The 26,076-nt window shown below is 38.6% G+C and overlaps 1 long non-coding RNA gene across 1 annotated transcript in view; it reads right to left on the reverse strand.

Moving 5' to 3' along the window:
- The window catches only part of LOC309656171, a 304,542-nt gene extending 279,543 nt beyond the window's left edge, over positions 1-24,999 (reverse strand). Inside the window, exon 1 of the long non-coding RNA XR_014261201.1 lies at positions 24,586-24,999. This is a non-coding gene — a long non-coding RNA (uncharacterized lncRNA). The remainder of the gene's footprint in view (positions 1-24,585) is intronic.
- Positions 25,000-26,076: the final 1,077 nt, after the last annotated feature.

Consider the following 26,076-nt stretch of genomic DNA (forward strand, 5'->3'; position numbering starts at 1 on the left):
AATTTTATTGACTCCCTACATACTCCAAATGAAATCTTGAATTTTATTGACTCCCTATCTACCTCAAGTTCCAAACTGGGTATTACTTTGCCTCCTTACTTGGAATATTAGAAAATAAAGATAAATTAAAAGCTATATATGACACAAAATTTTATATTTAAATAGGTCTGACAATTATTAATAATAGTAGTATTATGAATACTATTAGAACACTAATCATTAATGGTTTAATGATTATTAAAAGAATACTGTTGGTTTTTAAAACTATAATAGACTTTGTACATTAGCTATAAAATCATCGAAGCAAGATAAGCCTTAAGAGTGGTTCAAAATTTATAGATACCCATATTGAACAAAGTAAAATCATAGTATTCATTCCACTGTTATAACATAATACAGTGTATGTGAGCACTATCACAGGAATTTAAAACTCCATGACATAAAAGATTAATGAGATTGTTCTGAGGAGAGCATGCCCAAGACTTTAACTAGACAAGAAACAACTAACTATGGCTGGATCCTCTGAGGAAGCTCCCCTGTGTTGCATCAAATTATTTTTGGAAAGGATTACTGCAAGCGAAATAGATGAGAAATACTGGTTCCTGAGTTTATGGAAGCCTATATCTCTCAATTCATGTTGACCAATAGCTGTAGATCCTACACTACACATGATAGACACTGGATTATTTGCTTACTCCTTTCTCTTACTCCAGTGATTTTAAAGCTACTTGTCTCATGTCTTTTTCTGGTGAAATTTAGGTATTAAGTGACCGGCAGTAAATTTTAAGCAATTAAAATAAAATAAAATAAAACAGTTTGTGATATGATGGCACATGATGGTAAAAGTCTATTCTCAAAGAGTATCTTCTAGCACCACAATTCTATTGATGCATTTCAGCTAAAGAGTTTATTCAGGCTAAGGACTGTTTAAGAGCTCTTAAGAAAAACATCTGGAAATTATATAAAAAATTACACTTATCCAATTAAAGTACCGTTAAATCTGGACAATAAGTACTTACTCACTTGTCTAAATTCTAAAGTGAATCCAAACATAGCCAGAGGAATTTAGATGGGACAGGTAGCTAAAACGTAAGTCTACTTTGCTTTGTTTTTAATTTAATTTCCAAGGGAGTCTGTGGTGAAAAGTATAAAAGTCTTGATTTATTAACCACATATAAAAAGTTATTATACATTTATAGATGGGGAAAAAAGATTAAAACTGTTTGTGAAAGGATGATACCAATGAGAATCAACTTGATTCTTATTTTGACAGAAAATCTCATTTTGATAGCAAAATCCTGGAAAAGCTCATGATTTTGAAGCACTAGATATCCCTGAAAGCCAGAGAGAAGTGTGAGTTTGAAACCAAGAGGTGTGATTTGTTTCAGAAGTTTGAAACTAGATCCCCTCTCTCTTTCTGAAACTGCTGCCCCCTCACCTAAGAGGAACAGATCAGAGCTACGGACCTAGAGACATAGGGAAAAATTGCAGGCCAACGTGTGACCATACTCAAAGCAAAGGAATTCATGGAATCCTCCATTCTGAACAAGAGACCCCACTATGGGGTCTCAATCTACTGACAGCCAAACAAACCCCCAGAAAAAAGAATGGAGGCTTTGTCTATAAAAAATAATCAACCCAAGAGAAAAGACATATACATACTAACATTTAGAGATTCCCCAATGTGAGAGTCTACTTTTCACCCAATAACCCTATATTGCAGCTATATAATGACAAGCCTCAGCCATACACACAAATTTCAAACAACTTTTTAGTGCCTCACTCTTAAAATTAAAATTATCAATTTAGTATCATTAGATAGTCAAGGAAAAACTCTAACATGAAAAAACAGACTAAAATAAACAAAAGGCAAAAGGAACCTTAAGGAAGAAATAAACTTTAAAAATATAAGCAATTAATGACATCAGAGAGATCATAAAAACATTGAATCAAGAAAATAATATCAGGAGGATATAAGAAAAGAAAATATAAAAGATCAACAAAATAAGAGCTGCTAGAAATTACCACTATCAAAAAGAGAAATTTAAAAAATTTACTAGAAGAGCTGGAAGATAAATTTAAGCTAATCTCCTGGAAAATAAAAAATGAGAGAGATTTTTGTTTTTAAACAAGAAGATTAAAAAATGGATAATAAGAAAGAAATTATAAGAAAAACAGAAGGTCAGTTCAGGAAATCTAACCTCCCTCTCATGGAAGTTCCACAAAGAGAACAGATAAAACAAAGAAAAAAGAATTTTTGAAGAAACAATACAAGAAAATTATTTAGAACTAAGAAAATAAAGTTTCTGAGTGAAAAAAATGAAATAAGAAAAAAACAATGAAAAAAGATGCATAAAGCACAGCGCTGTAAAATTTCTAAATAAAAAGGAGACAGAAAAGACACTAAAAGCTTGTAGAGATAACAAGGTCACATACAAAGACTCAGCCTTCAGAATAAAATCACTCTCGGCAGCAGCAATATTGAAGATTGAAGACGTTGGAACAATGCCTTCAAAATTCTAAGGCAAAATTACTCCTAACCTATAACTAGTTACCTAGCTGAAATATCACATAAAAACAGAAGTCAGAATTATCATGTTTAGCCATGCAAGATATAAAAAATAGCTATGTTTATGTACCTACCCATTCTTTTTTTTTCCTTTTGCAGCTAATGCATTTTGCTTTACAAAAATTTGTCTATATTTCCAGTAGCTCTGAAGCATAAATTCTGCAATGCTCAACAGGCTTTAAGGAATACAAGGGGTAGGGGTAGAGATAGAGTTGATGTCAAAATTCCTATCAGGATAATTTCCCCAAACAAGATTCCTAAGACAAGTAGAAAAATAGAAAAAGGTATAGGGTCCAGGAAAAAGATGATACAAACCAGAAATTAGGCAAAGGGAATTCAATGTAAGATGGTAAATGAAAATCCAGGTTTAATGGTTGTGCAACAAGCCCAGAAAACAACAGTCCAAATTCGAGCAAAAGCCACAAGCTTCCAGGAAGTTTTTCTCAAAAAAGGAAACAGCAGGAGGACTGATGTATTTAACAGGGTAAAAGAAGTGTTCTTCATTCTATTGATTAGTATGGGTTGAATGTGTGCCTGAAAAGGCATAAAACAAAGAGATTATTATGTGGCAGACTTTAAGGTGGCCCCCATGATCCCTGCCTGCTGGTATTTATACCTTTGTGTAATTCCCTCCCCTTAAGTTTGGGCGGGACATGTAACCTGCGTCTCACCAAAAGAATACGGCAAAGATGTTGGGATGTCACTCCTGTCATTACATTTTGTAAGATTCTGTCTTGCTAGCTGACTTGCTCTCCCTCTCCTGCTGGCCTTAAAGAAGGAATAGAAAGCATACACAGAAATAGAAATTAAAAAACAGTGATAGGGCTTCCCTGGTGGCGCAGTGGTTGAGAATCTGCCTGCTAATGCAGGGGACACGGGTTCGAGCCCTGGTCTGGGAAGATCCCACATGCCGCGGAGCAACTGGGCCCGTGAGCCACAATTACTGAGCCTGCGCTCTGTAACAAGAGAGGCCGCGATAGTGAGAGGCCTGCGCACCGTGATGAAGAGTGGCCCCCACTTGCCACAACTAGAGAAAGCCCTCACACAGAAACGAAGACCCAACACAGCCGTAAATAAATAAATAACTTAGTTAAAAAAAAAAAAAGTGATAGAAAACACTAACTCTAGGGGGGAAAAAGTTGCACAAGACAACAAATGTATAGTACACTATGCAACTTAGCCATGAATAATATTTATGGTCATAATAATGTACGTTCTGAACGTTGACTCTACAAAAATTCTGAACTGAAAATGAGGGGAAAAGCATGTATTGGTAGAAAGGAGATTTATTTAAAAACCTAATTCCTCATCTTCATCGTATAGTAATAACAAAATCAATTTTTTGGATTTCCATACACTGTGCCAAGCACAAGATAGATTATTGCATACATTGATCAGCAGCTTTATTCACCCTTCTCAGCTTTCTGAGCAGTCCTTCCTCTGGCTCTCTTCCCTACCTTCCCATCCACCATTCCTGACACTCTCTTACCCACTCCAGTCCTTTTTAACTACTCAGCTCCTGTAACTCCCCTGACCACACCCTTATCTCCCTTTATGAAGAAGGCTGTACATGGACATGCTGAGTGAAGCCCTCTGGAGAGAACTAATCTCCCCAGTGAGAAGGAAAGGATTTAGACCACGGGTAACACCAACCCTCCTGGGTTATCTGAAAGAGAAATCAAAACTGCTGTTATTAAGAGCAGAGTATAAAGCAAAGGGCTTTTCCTGAGGTGGAGGTGTACAAAGTTCTACACAGGGCAGTTCAACACGGTTGAAGCTGCTGAAATTCTCCCCCAAATTCCAGCCATGTCAAAATTAACTCTAAAGACATGATTGGAGGGGGAAGGGAGGAGAGAGTTGAAATCAAAGAATGTCATAGGGACATAGGGAGCAGAGATACATTTTATAAAATATATATGGATATTGATACTTAAAGTGTTTTACTTTCATTTGTTAATCTTATTTTATAAAGTCTGAACATTTTTACCAGTTTTATTTTTTCAAAAACATGCTCAGGCTTCACAGACCGAAATATTAAGCAAAATAAATATTGAAATGCCAGTATTGTCATTTTGCTTAAGGAGTATAATCAATACATAACAGGAAGCCAATAGATACTATCTAAAATTTTATAATAAAGAAATAGTCACAGAAACACATTATTTCGTATAGAGGCAAATACCAGAAGGATTTGGAAATTACCTCTTTATTCTACAGACTACTGATGTCACAGTTCTATATAATATGGACACATATCATTCTTTTAATATGCATTTTGAAATTATAATAATTAGAACGGTGTAAGGTTAACCTAGGAGTCAATAAACAGATTGATGTGCCACTGAAGAAATTCAAACATTTTTAGAAATGAAGTTTGTGATAAAGCAGACTTTTCAAAGAAGCTAGGAAAGACTTGAGTAAATAACTGGCATACTGGGAAGATAATTTTGTGCAGATAACCACAAGCCTCATCTAGAAAACTAAGGCAAGATGATGCCTTATTGTAGAAAATAAAAATCACATATGTTTAGTAAGTGGTGAGTACTGTTTTGGTGATTTTCAAATTTACCATTGCATTTTTAGTGAAGAAAGCCTGCTCACAGCACTAACATAAAACCTACATATTCCTCACAAAGTATAATCTCTTCTTCCTTGAAAAAAGTAAACTTCTTTAAACCTCTTCTAGCAGTTAGATTCTGAGTCAGAGGTCCGACTTGAAGCCCATCTCTGCACACCAGCTTTAGAACTTTGGGGAAACAATATAACCCCTGAAATTCTGCTTCTCTATTTTTTTAAAAAAAGGGAGAATAACTGCTGATAAAAACAGGCTGTCTCATTTAATTTCATGGCAACCCTATGTAGACATGCTTTGAAAATGATAAAGCACCTACATAAGTAATTGATATTAGAGCGATTATTGCTTAATAGGACAAATTCACATATAACTCTTAGGAGAAAAAGAATATTTCCAGGACTTGGAAATAGATATATATTTTTTTCCTACTAAGGGTCAATGTTCCTAATTAGACTTTTTTTATACTTCTATTTAGAAATAACACATTCCAAGAATGAATTACTGTATTTTACTGCTAAGAAGTACCTGAACTCAACTATAAAAAAAATTAAAAATGGCAAAAGATCTAAAGAGACACTTCACCAAAGAAGATATACTGATGGCAAATAAGCATATGACAAGATGCTCAACATCATATGTCATTAGGGAATTGCAAATTAAAGCAATGAGATACAACTACTCACTTATTATTAAAATGAGGAAAATCCAAAACCCAACACCGAATTCTGGTAAGATGTGAAATAACAGGAATTCTCATTCACTGCTGGCGAGACTATAAAATGGTATTGCCACTTTGGAAGACAAATTAGCAGTTTCTTACAAAACTAACATACTCTTACCATATGATACAGCCATTTTCCTTATTAGTATTTACTAAAGAGAACTGAAAATGCGCGTCCACACAAAAACCTGCATGTGAATGTTTACAGCAGTTTGATTCTTAATTATCAAAACTTGTAAACAATCAAGATGCCCTTCAGTAAGTGCATGGATAAATAAACTGTGGTACAGCCAATGAAATATTATTCAGCACTAAAAAGAAACGAGCTAGGCAGCTCTGAAAAGACATAGAGAAAACTTTAATGTATATTACTAAGTAAAAGAAGCCAACTGAAAAGGCTATATTCTGTATGATTCCAACTATATGACATTCTGGAAAAGGCAAAACTATGGCGATAGTAAAAGGATCAATAGTTGCCAGGGATTAGGAGGGAGGGAGGGATGAATATGTGGAGCGCAGAGGATTTTTAGGGCAATGAAGCTACTCTGGGAGAGTGGCCAAGATGGTGGAGTAGAAAGACCTTGACTTCACCTCCTCTCACAAGCACCCCAAAATCACAACTATCTGCAGAAGAACCATCCATGAAAAAGACTGGAACATAGCAGAAAAGCTCTTCTACAACTAAAGACATAAAGAAGGAACCACAGCAAGATAGACAGGAGGAGCGGACTTGCAATAAAAGCAAATCCCCTACCCTCAGGTAGGCAACCCACCAACTGAAGAATAATTATATTGCAGAGGTTCTCCCACAGGAGTGAGAGTTGTGAGTCCTACTTTAGGCTCCCCAGCCCAGAGGTCCTGCAGTGGGAAGACGAGCCCCAAAGAATTTGGCTTTGAAGGCCAGCGGGGCTTAATTTCGGGAGCCCCACAGGACTGGGGGAAACAGAGACTTCACTCTTAAATGGTGCACACAAAATCTCATAGGCACCAAGGCCCAAAGAAAAAGCAGTAATTTGTTCCCTATTTTTTTTTTTTTTTTTTGGCCACACCACGCAGTATGCAGGTTCCCCAACCAGGGATCAAATTTGTGCCCCCTGCTGTGGAAGCGTGGAGTCTTAACCACTGGACCGCCAGGGAAGTCCCGAAAAAGCAGTAATTTGATAGGAGCCTGGGCCAGACCTACCTGCTGGTCTTGGAGAGTCTCCTGGAGAGGGGGTGGGGTGGGGTGGGGTGCCTGTGGCTCATGCTGGGGACATAGACACGTGGTAGCAAACATTGAGGAATGTTCTACCATGTGAACACTGCTGTTGGCAGCTGCCATCTTGGTTGATTAGCACCAAACCTGGCCTCACCCAGCAGCCTGTAGGCACCAGTGCTGGGATGCCTCAGGCCAAACAAAAAACTGGGTGGGGACACAGCCCCACCCATCAGCAGACAGGCTACCTAAAGACTTCCTGAGTACACAGCAGCCTCTAGACTGCCCCTAGACACAGCTCACCCACCAGAGGTTCAAGACCAATCTCCACCCACCAGTGGGCAGGCACTGGCCCTTCCCTCCAGGAAGCCTGCACTAGCTTCTGGACCAGCCTCACCCACCAGGGGGCAGATACCAGACACCAGAAAACTAATTCTGCAGCCTGTGGATCCAGCCCACCCACAGCAGGCCAAACCCTACTCTGAAACAAGCTGGGTCCTGGCCCTGTCCACTAGCAGGCCAGCACAAGCTTTGGGACACCCCAGACCTCATATCCAACTGTGTCAGAAACCAGCCCCCACACCACAAATGATTTGGAATGAGCTCTGGGATCCCTGAGCCCCACAGCCAGACTCCAGGAAACAGCTGTGCCTGCCAGTAGTCTGGCACAAACCCCAAGACCTGGCTTCACCCTCCAGTAGGTGGGCAACAGCTCCAGGGTCTCAGGGTCCCTGAATCCACCCATCAGTGAGGCAGCACTAACCCTGGGGCCCTCTAGAGTTCTTCAACCAGCTGCCTCATGGCCAGGCCCCACTAAACAGCAGCCAGCAGCATTTGCACAAGTCAGGACCTAACAAACAACCAGGCTAGGGACCAACCAAGCCTACCAGACAGCAGACATGGTCAGCTCACCACAACAGAAGGATATATGCAGCCCTCTTAGGGGAACCCCTAGAGCATATAGCTTGGGTGACAAAAGTGGAGTACACTGCTGGGACACATAAGAAGTCTCCAATAGAAGGCCACCTCTCCAAGGTTGAGAAACATAACTGACCTACCACATACATAAAAATACAAATAGCAACTTAGATAAAATGAGGTGGCAGAGGAGCATGTTCCAGACAAAGGAACAAGATAAAACCCCAGAAAAAGAACTAAGTGAAGTAAAGATAGGCAATCTATTCAAGAAAGAGTTCTGAGTAATGATTATAAAGATGATCAAAGAACTCAGGAGAAGAACAGATGCAGAGAGTGAGAAGTTAGAAGTTTTTAACAAAGAGTTAGAAAATTTAAAGAATAACCACACAGAGATGAAGAATATAATAAGTGAAATGCAAAATACACTAAAAGGAACAATTCCTATCATTTAGTCAGGAATATCAGACTAAATGATACTGAGAAATGGATCAGTGAGAAGAAAGACAGAGTAGTGGAAATCACTGCCGATAAAAAGAAAAAAGAATGAAAAGAAATTAGGACAGTTTAAGAGGTCTCTGAGACAACTTCAAGTGCATTAATATTTGCGTTATAAGGGTCCCAGAGGGAGAAGAGAGAGAGAAAGGCACTGAAAAAATATTTGAAGACAAATATAGTAGTAATTATGGTTATCATATTATTATAATTATTATATAATAATATATATATTATTATTATTATTACTATTATTAGCTAAAAACTTTCCTAACCTTGAAAAGGAAACAGTCACCCAACTCAAGAACATGCTGAGTCCCATACAGGATGCCCCAAAGAGGAATGTACCAAGACACATTGTAATTAAAATGACAAAAATTAAAGGTAAAGAGAAAATATTAAAACAGCAAGGGAAAAGCAACACATAACATACAAGAGAACTCGCATAAGGCTATCAGCCGATTTTTCACCAGAAACTCTGCAGGCCATAATGGAATGGCACACTATATTTAAAGTGATGAAAGGAAAAAACCTACAGCGAAGAATACACAGCAAGGCTCTTGTTCAGATTTCATGAAAAAATCAAAAGCATTACAGACAAGCAAAAGCTAAAACAGTTCAGTACCACCAAACCAAGCTTTGCAAAAAATGTTAAAGGAACTTCTCTAAGTGAAAAGGATAAAAGGTCACAACTATAAACAAGAAAATTATAAAATGAAAAATTGCACTGGTAAAGGCAAACATACAGTAAAGGTAGGAAATCATCCACACACAAAGCTAGTAGGGAGGTTAAAAGACAAAAGTAGTAAAATTGTCTATATCCACAATAAGCAGTTAAAGAATACACCAAACAATCAGATGTAAAATATGACATCAAAAACAGTAATAATGAGGGGAGGGGAGTACAAGTTCAAGGTTTTAAAATGCATTTGAAATTAAGAGTTCAGCAACTTAAAGCAATCATATATATATATGTATACAAAAACCTCGTAGTAACTACAAACCAAAGGTAATAGGTATACACACAAAGAAGAAAAAGGAATCCAAACATAATACTAAAAATAGACATCAAATCACAAGAGAACTAAAGAAGAAAAAAACGGGGGAAAAAAGACCTACAAAAACAAATCCAAAACAATTAACAAAATGGCGATAAGAACATACATATCAATAATTACTTTAAATGTAAACGGACTGAATGCTCCAACCAAAAGTTAGAGAGCAGCTGAATGGATACAAAGACAAGACCCCTATATATGCTGCCTACGAGATTCACTTCAGATCTAGAGACACATACAGACTGAAAGTGAGGGGATGGAAAAAGTTATTCCATGCAATGGAACTCAAAAGAAAGCTAGAGGAGCAATACTTATATCAGACAAAATAGACTTTAAAATAAAGACTGTTATTAGAGATAAAGAAAGACACTACATAATGATCAAGGGATCAATCCAAGAAGAAGATATAACAACTGTAAATATATATGCACCCAAAATAGAAGCACCTCAATATATAAGAAAATTATTAACAAACATAAAAGGAGAAATCGACAGTAACACTATAATAGTGGGAACTTTAACACCCCATTTACATCAATGGACGGATCATCCAGACAAAAAATCAAAAAGGAAACACAGGCCTTAAATAACACATTAGACTAAATGGCCTTAATTGATATTTATAGAGCATTCCATCAGAAAACAGCTGAATACACGTTCTTTTCAAGTGCACATGGAACATTCTCCAAGACAGATCACATGCTAGGCCATAAAACAAGTCTCAGTAAATTTAAGAAAATTGAAATTGTATCATGCATATTTTCTGACCACAGTGTTATGAGACTAGAAATCAACTACAAGGAAAAAATTGCAAAAAATACAAACACATGGAATCTAAACAATATGCTATTAAAAAATAAATGGATCACTGAGGAAACTAAAAAGAAAATAAAAAATATCTAGAGAAAAATGAACATGAAAACTCCATGATCCAAAACCTATGGGATGCAGCAAAAGCAGTTCTAAGAGGGAAGCTGATAGCGATAAAAGCTTACCTCAGGAAACAAGAAACACATCAAATAAACAACTTAACCTTATACCTAAAGCAACTAGAGAAGAACAAACAAAACCCAAAGTTAGTACATGGAAAAAAATCATAAAGATCAGAGCAGAAATAAATGGAATAGAGACTAAGCTAAAAGTTGATTCTTTGAAAAGATAAATAAAATAGATAATCCTTTAGCCAAACTCATCAAGAAAGAAAGGGAGAGGGCCCAGATCAATAAAATCAGAAATGAAAACAGAGAAGTTACAGTCAACACCAGAAATATACAAAGCATAAGTGACTACTACAAACAATTATAAACCCATAAAATGGACAACCTAGAAGAAATGGACAAATTTTTAGAAAGGTATTGATACAATCTTATAAGATTGAACTGGGAAAAAATAGAAAATATGAATAGACCAATTACCATTAACGAAATTGCATCAGTAATTTAAAAACTCCCAACAAAACAAAAGTCCAGGACCAGATGGCTTCACAAGTGAATTCTACCAAATATTTAGAGAAGAGTTAACACCTATCCTTCTGAAACTATTCCAAATAACTTGCATAGGGAGGAACACTCCCAAACTCATTCTATAAGGCCAGCGTCACCTTGATAAATAAACAAGACAAAGACATCACAAAAAAAGAAAATTACAAGCCAATATCAATGATGAACATAAATGTAAAAATCCTCAACAAAATACTAGCAAACCGAATCCAACAACACATTAAAAAAGATCATATACCATGATCAAGTGGGATTTATTAAAGGGATGCAAGTATTTTTCAATATCTGCAAATCAATCAAGGTGATAAACTACCTTAAAAATTGAAGAATAAAAACCATATAATCATCTCAATAGATGCAGAAAAAGCTTTTGACAAAATTCAACATCCATTTATGATAGAAATTCTCTAGAAAGTGGGCACAGAGGGAACATACCTCAACATAATAAAGGCCATATGTGGCAAACCCATAGCTAACTTCATACTCAATGGTGAAAAGGTGAAAACATTTCCTCTATGATGAGGAAAAAGATAAGGATGTCCACTCTCACCACTTATATTCAACATAGTTATGGAAGTCCTAGCCACAGCAATCAAAGAAGAAAAAGAAATAAAAGGAATACAAACTGGAAAGGGAGAAGTAAAATTGTCACTGTTTGCAGATGACATGATACTATACATAGAAAATCCTAAAGATGCCACCAGAAAACTATTAGAGCTCATCGAGGAATTTGGTAAGGTTGCAGGATACAAAATTAATATATAGAAATATGTTGCATTTCTATACTCTAACAACAAAAGATCAGAAAGGGAAGTTAAGGAAACAATTCCATATACCATCACATCAAAAACAATAAAATACCTAGGAATAAACCTACCTAAGGAGGCAAAAGACCTGTACTCCAAAAACCATAAGACACTGATGAAAGAAATTATAGATGACACAAACAGATGGAAAGATATACCATGTTCTCAGATTGGAAGAATCAATATTGTCAAAATGACCATACTACCAAGGCAATCTACAGATTCAATGCAATCTCTCTCAAATGACCAGGGGCATTTTTCACAGAACTAGAACAAATAATCTTAAAATTTGTATGGAACACAAAAGACCCCAAATAGCCAAAACAATCTTGAGAAAGAACAGAGCTGAAGGAATCACACTCCCTGACTTCAGACTACAGTACACAGCTACAGTCATCTAAACAGTATGGTACTGGCACAAAAACAGACACACAGGTCAACAGAACAGAATAGACAGCCCGGAATTAAACCCACACAATTATGGTCAATTAATCTACAACAAAGGAGGCAAGAACACACAATGGAGAAAAGACAGTCTCGTCAATAAGTGGTTCTGGGAAAACTGGACAGCTAAATTTAAAATATGAAATTAGAACATTCTCTAACACTTTGTACAAAAATAAATGCAAAACAGATTAAAGACCTAAATGTAAGACTGGATACCATTAAACTCCTAGAGGAAAATATAGGCAGAACACACACTGACATAAATCACAGCAATAGTTTTCTGGATCTGTCTCCTAAAGGAAATAAAATCAAAAAATAAACAAATGGGACCTAATTAAACTTAAAAGCTTTTGCACAGCAAAGGAAACCATCAACAAAACAAAAAAAACAGCCTACTGAATAGGAGAAAATGGGTTGGCCAAAAAGTTCATTCAGGTTTAACCCAAACGAACTTTTTGGCCAACGCAATATTTGCAAATGTTATGATCAATAAGGGATTAATATCCAACATATATAAATAGCTCATTCAACTCAAGATAAGAAAAACAGGAGGAGGAGAGAAGATGGCGGAAGAGTAAGACGCGGAGATCACCTTCCTTCCCACAGATACACTAGAAATACATCTACACGTGGAACTGCTCCTACAGAACACCCACTGAATGCTGGCAGAAAACGTCCGACCTCCAAAAAGGCAAGAAACTCCCCCCGTACTTGGGTAGGGCAAAAGAAAAAAGAAATAACAGAGACAGAAGAATAGGGACGGCACCTGCACCAGTGGGAGGGAGCTGTGAAGGAGGAAAGATTTCCACGCACTAGGAAGCCCCTTCGCGGGCAGAGACTGGGGGTGGCAGAGGGGGGAAGCTTCGGAGCCACGGAAGAGAGCGCAGCCACAGGGGTGCGGAGGGCAAAGCGGAGAGATTCCTGCACAGAGGCTCGGCAACGAGCAGCACTCACCAGCCCGAGAGGCTTGTCTGCTCCCCCGCCAGGGCGGGCGGGGCTGGGAACTGAGGCTTGGGCTTCGGTCAGATCGCAGGGAGAGGACTGGGGTTGTCGGCGTGAACACAGCCTGAAGGGGTTAGTGCACCACAGCTAGCCGGGAGGGAGTCTGGGAAAAAGTCTGCAGCTGCCGAAGAGGCAAGAGACTTTTTCTTCCCTCTTTGTTTCCTGGTGCGCGAGGAGGGGGGATTCAGAGCGCCGCCTAAACGAACTCGAGACGGGCGCGAGCCGCAGCTAACAGCGCGGATCCCACAGCAACAGGGGCGCAGAGGAAAAAACGGAAAGACTCCCGCACAGAGGCTCGGCGCTGAGCAGCGCTCACCAGCCCGAGAGGCTTGTCTGCTCACCTGCCGGGGCGGGCGGGGCTGGGAGCTGAGGCTCAGCTTCGGTTGGATCGCAGGGAGAGGACTGGGGCTGGCGGCGTGAACACAGCCTGAAGGGGTTAGCGCACCACAGCTGGCTGGTAGGGAGTCCGGGAAAAAGTCTGCAGCTGCCGAAGAGGCAAGAGACTTTTTCTTGCCTCTTTGTTTCACGGCGCACAGGGAGAGGGGATTCAGAGCGCCGCCTAAACAAGCTCCACAGACTGGCGCGAGCCGCAGCGATCAGCGTGGGCCACAGAGACGGGCGTGAGATGCTGGGGCTGCTGCTGCCGCCTCCAAAAAGCCTGTGTGTGAGCACAGGTCACTCTCCACACCGCCCCTCCCGGGAGCCTGTGCAGCCCGCCACCACCAGGCTTCTGTGATCCGGGGACAAGTTCCCCGGGAGAACACACGGCGCACCTCAGGCTGCTGCAACGTCACGCCGGCCTCTGACGCCGCAGGCTCGCCCCGCCTCCTCTGTACCCCTCCCTCCCCGTGGCCTGGGTGAGCCAGAGCCCCCGAAGCAGCTGCTCCTTTAACCCCGTCCTGTCTGGGCGGGGAATAGACGCCCTCAGGCGACCTACACGCAGAGGCGGTTCCAAATCCAAAGCTGAACCCCAGGAGCTGTGCGAACAGGAAAGTGAAGGGGAAATCTCTCCCAGCAGCCTCAGAAGCAGCGGGTTAAAACTCCACAAACAACTTGATGTGCCTGCATCTGTTGAATACCTGAATAGACAACGAATCATCCCAAATTCAGGAGGTGGACTTTCGGAACAGGATTATTAATTTTTCCCCTTTTCCTTTTTTTTGTGAGTGTATATGTATATGCTCCTGGGTGAGATTTTGTCTGTATAGCTCTGCTTTATAATAGCTTTATTTTACTTCACTATATTATAGCCTCCTTCTTTCTTTCTTTCTATTTTTTCTCCCTTTTACTCTGAGCTGTGTGGACGAAAGGCTCTGGGTGCTCCAGCCAGGCATCAGGGCCGTGCCTCTGAGGTGGGAGAGCCAACTTCAGGACACTGGTCCACAAGAGACCTCCCAGGTCCACGTAATACCAAACGGCAAAAATCCCTCAGAGATCTCCATCTCAACATCAAGACCCAGCTTCACTCAACGACCAGCAAGCTACAGTGCTGGACACCCGATGCCAAACAACTAGCAAGACAGGAACACAGCCCCATCCATTAGCAGAGAGGCTGCCTAAAATCATAATAAGGCCACAGACACCCCAAAATACACCACCAGACGTGGACGTGCCCACCAGAAAGACAAGATCCAGCCTCATCCACCAGAACTCAGGCACTAGCTCCCTCCACCAGGAAGCCTACACAACCCACTGAACCAACCTTAGCCACTGGGGACAGATACCAAAAACAACCGGAACTACAAACCTGCAGCCTGTGAAAAGGAGACCCCAAACACAGTAAGATAAGCAAAATGAGACGACAGAAAAACACACAGCAGATGAAGGAGCAGGGTCAAAACACACCAGACTTAACAAATGAAGAGGAAATAGGTAGTCTACCTGAAAAAGAATTCAGAATAATGATAGTAAGGATGATCCAAAATCTTGGAAATAGAATAGACAAAATGCAAGAAACATTTAACAAGGACGTAGAAGAACTAAAGAGGAACCAAGCAATGATGAAAAACACAATAAATGAAATTAAAAATACTCTAGATGGGATCAATAGCAGAATAACTGAGGCACAAGAAAGGATAAGTGACCTGGAAGATAAAATGGTGGAAATAACTACTACAGAGCAGGATAAAGAAAAAAGAATGAAAACAACTGAGGACAGTCTCAGAGACCTCTGGGACAACATTAAACGCACCAACATTCGAATTATAGGGGTCCCAGAAGAAGAAGAGGAAAAGAAAGGGACTGAGAAAATATTTGAAGAGATTATAGTTGAAAACTTCCCTAATATGGGAAAGGAAATAGTTAATCAAGTCCTGGAAGCACAGAGAGTCCCATACAGGATAAACCCAAGGAGAAACACGCCAAGACACATATTAATCACACTGTCAAAAATTAAATATAAGGAAAACATATTAAAGGCAGCAAGGGAAAAACGACAAATGACACACAAGGGAATCGCCATAAGGTTAACATCTGATCTTTCAGCAGAAACTCTGCAAGCCAGAAGGGAGTGGCAGGATATACTTAAAGTCATGAAGGAGAAAAACCTACAACCAAGATTACTCTACCCAGCAAGGATCTCATTCAGATTCGATGGAGAAATTAAAACCTTTACAGACAAGCAGAAGCTGAGAGAGTTCAGCACCACCAAACCAGCTTTACAACAAATGCTAAAGGAACTTCTCTAGGCAAGAAACACAAGAGAAGGAAAACACCTACAATAACAAACCCAAAACATTTAAGAAAATGGGAATAGGAACATACATATCGATAATTACCTTGAATGTAAATGGATTAAATGCTCCCACCAAAAGACACAGGCTGGCTGAATGGATACAAAAACAAGACCCATATATATGCTGTCTACAAGAGACCCACTTCAGACCTAGAGACACATACAGACTGAAAGTGAGGGGATGGAAAAAGATATTCCATGCAAATGGAAATCAAAAGAAAGCTGGAGTAGCAATTCTCATATCAGACAAAATAGACTTTAAAATAAAGACTATTACAAGAGACAAAGAAGGACACTATATAATGATCAAGGGATCGATCCAAGAGGAAGGTATAACAATTGTAAATATTTATGCACCCAACATAGGAGCACCTCAATACATAAGGCAAATACTAACAGCCATAAAAGGGGAAATCGACAGCAACACAATCATAGTAGGGGACTTTAACACCCCACTTTCACCAATGGACAGATCATCCAAAATGAAAATAAATAAGGAAACACAACCTTTAAATGATACATTAAACAAGATGGACTTAATTGATATTTATAGGACATTCCACCCAAAAACAACAGAATACACATTTTTCTCAAGTGCTCATGGAACATTCTCCAGGATAGATCATATCTTGGGTCACAAATCAAGCCATGGTAAATTTAAGAAAATTGAAATCGTGTCAAGTATCTTTTCCGACCACAACGCTATGAGACTAGATATCAATTACAGGAAAAGATCTGTAAAAAATACAAACACATGGAGGCTACACAATACACTGCTTAATAACGAAGTGATTACTGAAGAAATCAAAGGGGAAATCAAAAAATACCTAGAAACAAATGACAATGGAGACACAACGACCCAAAACCTATGGGACGCAGCAAAAGCAGTGCTAAGAGGGAAGTTTATAGCAATACAAGCCTACCTCAAGAAACAGGAAACATCTCGAATAAACAACCTAACCTTGCACCTAAAGCAATTAGAGAAAGAAGAACCAAAAAAACCCAAAACCAGCAGAAGGAAAGAAATTATAAAGATCAGGTCAGAAATAAATGAAAAAGAAATGAAGGAAACAATAGCAAAAATCAATGAAACTAAAAGCTGGTTCTTTGAGGAGATAAACAAAATTGATAAACCATTAGCCAGGCTCATCAAGAGAAAAAGGGAGAAGACTCAGATCAATAGAATTAGAAATGAAAAAGGAGAAGTAACCACTGACACTGCAGAAATACAAAAGATCATGAGAGATTACTACAAGCAACTCTATGCCAATAAAATGGACAACCTGGAAGAAATGGACAGATTCTTAGAAATGCACAAACTGCCGAGACTGAACCAGGAAGAAATAGAAAATATGAACAGACCAATCACAAGCACTGAAATTGAAACTGTGATTAAAAACCTTCCAACAAACAAAAGCCCAGGACCAGATGGCTTCACAGGTGAATTCTATCAAACATTTAGAGAAGAGCTAACACCTATCCTTCTCAAACTCTTCCAAAATATTGCAGAGGGAGGAACACTCCCAAACTCATTCTACGAGGCCACCATCACCCTGATACCAAAACCAGACAAAGATGTCACAAAGAAAGAAAACTACAGGCCAATATCACTGATGAACATAGATGCAAAAATCCTCAAAAAAATACTAGCAAACAGAATCCAACAGCACATTAAAAGGATCATACACCATGATCAAGTGGGGTTTATCCCAGGAATGCAAGGATTCTTCAATATACGCAAATCAATCAATGTGATACACCATATTAACAAATTGAAGGAGAAAAACCATATGATCATCTCAATAGATGCAGAGAAAGCTTTCGACAAAATTCAACACCCATTTATGATAAAAGCCCTGCAGAAAGTAGGCATAGAGGGAACTTTCCTCAACATAATAAAGGCCATATATGACAAACCCACAGCCAACATTGTCCTCAATGGTGAAAAACTGAAACCATTTCCACTAAGATCAGGAACAAGACAAGGTTGCCCACTCTCACCACTATTATTCAACATAGTTTTGGAAGTGTTAGCCACAGCAATCAGAGAAGACAAAGAAATAAAAGGAATCCAAATCGGAAAAGAAGAAGTAAAGCTGTCACTATTTGCAGATGACATGATACTATACATAGAGAATTCTAAAGATGCTACCAGAAAACTCCTAGAGCTAATCAATGAATTTGGTAAAGTAGCAGGATACAAACTTAATGCACAGAAATCTCTTGCATTTCTATACACTAATGACGAAAAATCTGAAATTGAAATTAAGAAAACACTCCCATTTACCAGTGCAACAAAAAGAATAAAATATCTAGGAATAAACCTACCTAAGGAGACAAAAGACCTGTATGCAGAAAATTATAAGACACTGATGAAAGAAATTAAAGATGATACAAATAGATGGAGAGATATACCATGTTCCTGGATTAGAAGAATCAACATTGTGAAAATGACTCTACTACCCAAAGCAATCTACAGATTCAATGCAATCCTTATCAAACTACCACTGGCATTTTTCACAGAACTAGAACAAAAAATTTCACAATTTGTATGGAAACACAAAAGACCCCGAATAGCCAAAGCAATCTTGAGAACGAAAAATGGAGCTGGGGGAATCAGGCTCCCTGACTTCAGACTATATTACAAAACTTCAGTAATCAAGACAGTTTGGTACTGGCACAAAAACAGAAATATAGATCAATGGAACAGGATAGAAAGCCCAGAGATAAACCCACACACATATGGTCACCTTATCTTTGATAAAGGAGGCAAGCATATACAGTGGAGAAAAGACAGCCTCTTCAATAAGTGGTGCTGGGAAAATTGGACAGGTACATGTAAAAGTATGAAATTAGAACACTCCCTGACACCATGCACAAAAATAAACTCAAAATGGATTAAAGACCTAAGTGTAAGGGCAGACACTATCAAACTCTTAGAGGAAAACATAGGCAGAACACTCTATGACATATATCACAGCAAGATTCTTTTTGACCCAGCTCCCAGAGAAATGGAAATAAGAACACAAATAAACAAATGGGACCTAATGAAACTTCAAAGCTTTTGCACAGCAAAGGAAACCATAAACAAGACCAAAAGACAACCATCAGAATGGGAGAAAATATTTGCAAATGAAGCAACTGACAAAGGATTAATCCCCAAGATTTACAAGCAGCTCATGCAGCTCAATAACAAAAAAACCAACAACCCAATCCAAAAATGGGCAGAAGACCTAAATAGACATTTCTCCAAAGAAGATATACAGATGGCCTACAGACACATGAAAGAATGCTCAACATCATTAATCATTAGAGAAATGCAAATCAAAACTACAATGAGATATCATCTCACACCAGTCAGAATGGCCATCATCAAAAAATCTAGAAACAATAAATGCTGGAGAGGGTGTGGAGGAAAGGGAACACTCTTGCACTGTTGGTGGGAATGTAAATTGATACAGCCACTATGGAGAACAGTATGGAGGTTCCTTAAAAAACTACAAATAGAACTACCATACGACCCAGCAATCCCAATACTGGGCATATACCCTGAGAAAACCATAGGTCAAAAAGAGTCATGTACCAAAATGTTCATTGCAGCTCTATTTACAGTAGCCAGGACATGGAAGCAACCTAAATGTCCATCGACAGATGAATGGATAAAGAAGATGTGGCACATATATACAATGGAATATTACTCAGCCATAAAAAGAAATGAAATGGAGGTATTTGTAATGAGGTGGATGGAGTTAGAGTCTGTCATAGAGAGTGAAGTAAGTCAGAAAGAGAAAAACAAATACAGTATGCTAACACATATATACGGAATCTAAGGGAAAAAAAAAAAAAAAAGGCCATGAAGAACCTAGGGGCAAGATGGGAATAAAGACACAGACCTACTAGAGAATGGACTTGAGGATATGGGGAGGGGGTGGGGTGAGATGTGACAGGGTAAGAGAGTGTCATGGACATATATATGCTACCAAATGTAAAACAGATAACTAGTGGGAAGCAGCCGCATAGCACAGGGAGATCAGCTCGGTGCTTTGTGACCACCTAGAGGGGTGGGATGGGGAGGGTGGGAGGGAGGGAGATGCAAGAGGGAAGAGAAATGGGAACATATTGTATATGTATAACTGATTCACTTTGTTATAAAGCAGAAGCTAACCCACCATTGTAAGGCAATTATACTTCAATAAAGATGTTTAAAAACAAACAAACAAACAAACAAACAAACAACCCAATTTAAATATGGGCAGAAGAACTGAATGGACCTTCTTCCAAAGAGGAAATGCAGATGGCCAACAGGCACATGAAAAGATGCTCAACGCTGCTAATCACTAGGGAAATGCTTAATCAAAACCACAATGAGGTATCTCCTCATATCTGTCAGAATGGCTGCCGTCAAAAAGAAAACAACAAATGTTGGTGAGGATGTGGAGAAAAGGGATACTGTTAGTGAGAATGTAAATTGGTGCAGCCACTGTGGAAAACAATATGGAGGTTTCTCAAAAAACTAAAAATAGAACTACCATATGACCCAGCAATTTCACTTTTAGGTACACATCCAAAAAGAAAAAAGAAAACACTAATTTGAGAAGAGACATGCACCTCAATGTTCATAGCTGCACTATTTATAATTGCCAAGATATGGAAGCAACCTAAGTGTCCATCAACAGATGAATGGATAAAGAAGATGGAATACTACTCAGTCATGAAAAAGAACAAACTTTTGCCATTTGTAGCAACATGGATGGGATTGGAGGACATTATGCTAAGTGAAATAAGTCAAACAGAGAAAGATAAATACTGTATGATATCACTTATATGTGGAATTTTAGAAATATAACAAACTAGTGAATATAACAAAAAATAAGCAGACTCACAGATATAGAGAACAAAGTAGCAGTTACCAGTGGGGGGACAGGCAAAATATGGCTGGAGGAGAGGTAGGTACAAATTATTGGGTGTAAGATAGGCTCAAGGATGTATTGTACAACATGGGGAATATAGTAAATATTTTGTAATAACTGTAAATGGAAAGTAATCTTTAAAAACTGTATTACGAATTTAAATGCAAAATAATTTTAATTTAAAAATTAAAAAAGAAACTATCTGTATGATACTATAATAGAGAATACTACTATTATACGTTTCGCAAACCCATAGAATGTACAGAACTCAAGAACGAACCCAAATGTAAACTATGGACCTTGAGTTATAGTGATATGTCACTTTTGGTTCATCGATTTTAACAAATGTACAATTCTGGGGCAGGATCTTGATAGTGAGGGACTCTGGGTATACTTGGGGGCAGCAGGTATATGAGAAATCTCTGTACCTTCTGCTCAATTTTGCTGTGAACATAAAACATGGTCTAAAAATAAAATGTTTTTTTTAAAGTACTTGATTTCCAAATATATATATGATTTCATTTGCTAGAAACATAGATGCACAGTTAAATCATAAAAATTAAAATTGAGTTGCAACATAGGCTAGGCCAAGTTTTTTGGGGGATTAATTTTTTTTAATAACACTATATTTAGAATTCTAAATATCTGATTTTTGATTTATCTTTGCAAAGTTCGATATTACAACAAATCTTTGAATGAATTTTGGAGACCAGAGAAACCATTTGAATGGAGATAATTGGTTTCATGTATTGAGATTAGTTCAGTTCCAAAATTCGACAATAATGACTTTGAAAGAGTTAAATTTGGGATATTATCAACAGCATTATTTGTTTAAATTAATTTCTGAAAAGCACAGATCTTAAAGTTAAGCCAACCAGTTCACTTAAGAGTTTTTTAATAAAACACCAAAAACTTGGAAAGTTGGTAAAACCTAGGCACACTTCCTACTAGGGAATTATCTATTTGAAAAGTATATTAGAGGAGTCTGAACCAAGATGGCGGAGTAGAAGGACATGCTTTCACTCCCTCTTGCGAGAACACAAGAATCACAACTAGCTGCTAGACGTAATCGACAGGAAGACACTGAAACTCACCAAAAAAGATACCCCACATCCAAAGACAAAGGAGAAGCCACAATGAGACGGTAGGAGGGATGCAATCACAGCAAAATCAAATCCCATAACTGCTGGGTGGGTGACTCACAGACTGGAGAACACTTATACCACAGAAGTCCACCCACTGGAGCGAAGGTTCAGAGCCCCACGTCAGGCTTCCCAACCTGGGGGTCCAGCAACGGGAGGAAAAATTCCAAGAGAAACAGACTTTGAAGGCTAGTGGGATTTGATTGCAGGACTTTGACAGGACTGGGGGAAACAGAGACTCCACTCTTGGAGGGCACAAAGTAGTGTGCTCATCGGGACCCAGGGGAAGGAGCAGTGAACCCAGGGGAGACTGAACCAGATCTACCTGCTAGTGTTGGAGGGTCTCCTGAAGAGGAGGGGGGTGGCTGTAGCTCACCATGGGGACAAGGAAACTGGCAGCAGAAGTTCTGGGAAGTACTCCTTGGTGTGAGCCCACCCAAAGTCCGCCATTAGCCCGACCAAAGAGCCCAGGTAGGCTCCAGTGTTGGGTTGCCTCAGGCAAAACAACCAACAGGGAGAGAACCCAGCCCCACCACCAGCAGTCAAGCAGATTAAAGTTTTACTGAGCTCTGCCCACCACAGCAACACCCAGCTGTACCCACCACCATTCCCTCCCATCAGAAAACCTGCACAAGCCTCTCAGATAGCCTCATCCACCAGAGGACAGACAGCAGAAGCAAGAAGAACTACAATCCTGCAGCCTGTGGAACAAAAACCACATTCACAGAAAGATAGACAAGATGAAAAGGCAGAGGGCTATGTACCAGATGAAGGAAAAAGACAGAATCCCAGAAAACCAACTAAATGAAGTGGAAATAGGCAACCTTCCAGAAAAAGAATTCAGAATAATGATAGTGAAGATGATTCAGGACCTCAGAGAAAGAATGGAGGCAAAGATCTAGAAGATGCAAGAAATGTTTAACAAAGACCTAGAAGAATTAAAGAACAAACAAACAGAGATGAACAATACAATAACTGAAATGAAAACTAAACTAGAAGGAATCAATAGCAGAATAACTGAGGCAAAAGAACAGATAAGTGACATGGAGGACAGAATGGTGGAATTCACTGTGCAGAACACAATAAAGAAAAAAGAATGAAAAGAAATGAAGACAGCCTAAGAGACCTCTGGGACAACATTAAACGCAACAACATTCGCACTATACGGGTCCCAGAAGGAGAAGAGAGAGAGAAAGGACCCGAGAAAATATTTGAAGAGATTATAGTCGAAAACTTCCGTAACATGGGAAAGGAAATAGCCACCCAAGTCCAGGAAGCGCAGAGAGTCCCATACAGGATAAACCCAAGGAGAAACACGCCGAGACATAACTAATCAAATTGGCAAAAATTAAAGACAAAGAAAAATTAATGAAAGCAGCAAGGGAAAAATGACAAATAACATACAAGGGAACTTCCATAAGGTTAACAGCTGATTTCTCAGCAGAAACTCTACAAGCCAGAAGGGATTGGCATGATATACTTAAAGTGATAAAAGAGAACAACCTACGACCAAGATTACTCTACCCGGCAAAGGATCTCATTCAGATTCAAAGAAGAAATCAGAAGCTTTACAGACAAGCAAAAGCTAAGAGAATTCACCTCCACGAAACCAGTTCTACAACAAATGCTAAAGGAACTTCTCTAAGTGGGAAACACAAGAGAAGAAAAGGAACTACAAAAAAAACCCCAAAACAATTAAGAAAATGGTCACAGGAACATACATATCGATAATTACCTTAAATGTGAATGGAATAAATGCTCTAACCAAAAGACACAGGCTTTCTGAATGGATACAAAAACAAGACCCATACATATGCTGTCTACAAGAAACCCACTTCAGACTTAGGGACACATACAGACTGAAAGTGATGGGATGTAAAAAGGTATTCCATGTAAATGTAAATCAAAAGAAAGCTGGAGTAGCAATACTCATATCAGATAAAATAGACTTTAAAATAAACAACGTTACAAGAGACAAGGAAGGACACTACATAATGATCAAGGGATCAATCCAAGAAGAAGATATAACAATTATAAATATACATGCACCCAACATAGGAGCACCTCAACACATAAGGCAACTGCTAACCACTGTAAAAGAGGAAATCAACAGTAACACAATAATAGTGGGGGACTTTAACACCTCACTCACACCAAAGGACAGATTATCCAAAATGAAAATAAATAAGGAAACAGAAGCTTTAAATGGCACAATAGACCAGATAGATTAAATTGATACTTATAGGACGTTCCATCCAAAAACAGCAGATTACACTTTCTTCTCAAGTGTGCACGGAACATTCTCCAGGATAGATCACATCTTGGTCACAAATCAAGCCTCAGTAAATTTTAAAAAACTGAAATTATATCAAGCATCTTTTCTGACCACAACGCTATGAGATTAGAAATGAATTACAGGGAAAAAACGTAAAAAACACAAACACATGGAGGCTAAACACTACATTGCTAAATAACCAAGAGATCATTGAAGAAATCAAAGAGGAAATCAAAAAATACCTAGAGAAAAATGACAATGAAAACACGACAATCCAAAAGCTATGGGATGCAGCAAAGGCAGTTCTAAGAGGGAAGTTTATAGCTATACAAGCCTACCTCAAGAAACAGGAAAAATCTCAAATAAATAATCTAACCTTACATCTAAAGGAACTAGAGAAAGAAGAACAAACAAAACCCAACGTTAGCAGAAGGAAAGAAATCATAAAGATCAGAGCAGAAATAAATGAAATAGAAACAAACAAAACAATAAATAGCAAAGATCAATAAAACTAAAAGCTGGTTCTTTGAGAAGATAAACAAAATTGATAAGCCATTAGCCAGACTCATCAAGAAAAAGAGGGAGAGGACTCAAATCAATAAAATTAGAAATGAAAAAGGAGACGTTACAACAGACACCGCAGAAATACAGAGCATCCTAAGAGACTACTACAAGCAACTCTATGCCAATAAAATACACAACCTGGAAGAAATGGACAAATTCTTAGAAAGGTATAACCTTCCAAGACTGAACCAGGAAGAAATAGAAAATATGAACAGACCAATCACAAGTAATGAAATTGACACTGTGATTAAAAATCTTCCAACAAACAAAAGTCCAGGACCAGAAGGCTTCACAGGTGAATTCTATCAAACATTTAGTGAAGAGCTAACACCCATCCTTCTCAAACTCTTCCAAAAAATTGCAGAGGAAGGAACACTTCCAAACTCATTCTACGAGGCCACCATCACCCTGATACCAAAACCAGACAAAGATACTACAAAAAAAGAAAATTACAGACCAATATCACTGATGAATATAGATGCAAAAATCCTCAACAAAATACTAGCAAACAGAATCCAACAGTACATTAAAAGGATCATACACCATGATCAAGTGGGATTTAGCCCAGGGATGCAAGGATTCGTCAATATACGCAAATCAATGAATGTGATACACCATATTGACAAACTGAAGAAGAAAAACCATATGATCATCTCAATAGATGCAGAGAAAGCTTTTGACAAAATTCAACACCCATTTATGATAAAAACTCTCCAGAAAGTGGGCATAGAGGGAACCTACCTCAACATAGTGAAGACCATATACAACAAACCCACAGCAAACATCATTCCCAATGGTGAAAAACTGAAAGCATTTCCTCTAAGATCAGGAACAAGACAAGGATGTCCATTCTCACTGCTATTATTCAACATAGTTTTGGAAGTCCTAGCTAAGGCAATCAGAGAAGAAAAATAAATAAAAGGAATACAAATTGGAAAAGAAGAAGTAAAACTGTCACTGTTTGCAGATGACATGATACTACACATAGAGAATCCTAAAGATGCCACCAGAAAACTACTAGAGCTAATCAATGAATTCAGTAAAGTTGCGGAATACAAAATTAATGCACAGAAATCTCTTGCATTCCTATACACTAATGATGAAATATCTGAAGGAGAAATTAGGAAACACTCCCATTTACCATTGCAACAAAAAAAAATAAAATACCT

The sequence above is a fragment of the Balaenoptera physalus genome, assembly GCF_965194825.1.
Source record: "Balaenoptera physalus genome assembly, chromosome: 2".
NCBI lineage: Eukaryota > Metazoa > Chordata > Mammalia > Artiodactyla > Balaenopteridae > Balaenoptera > Balaenoptera physalus.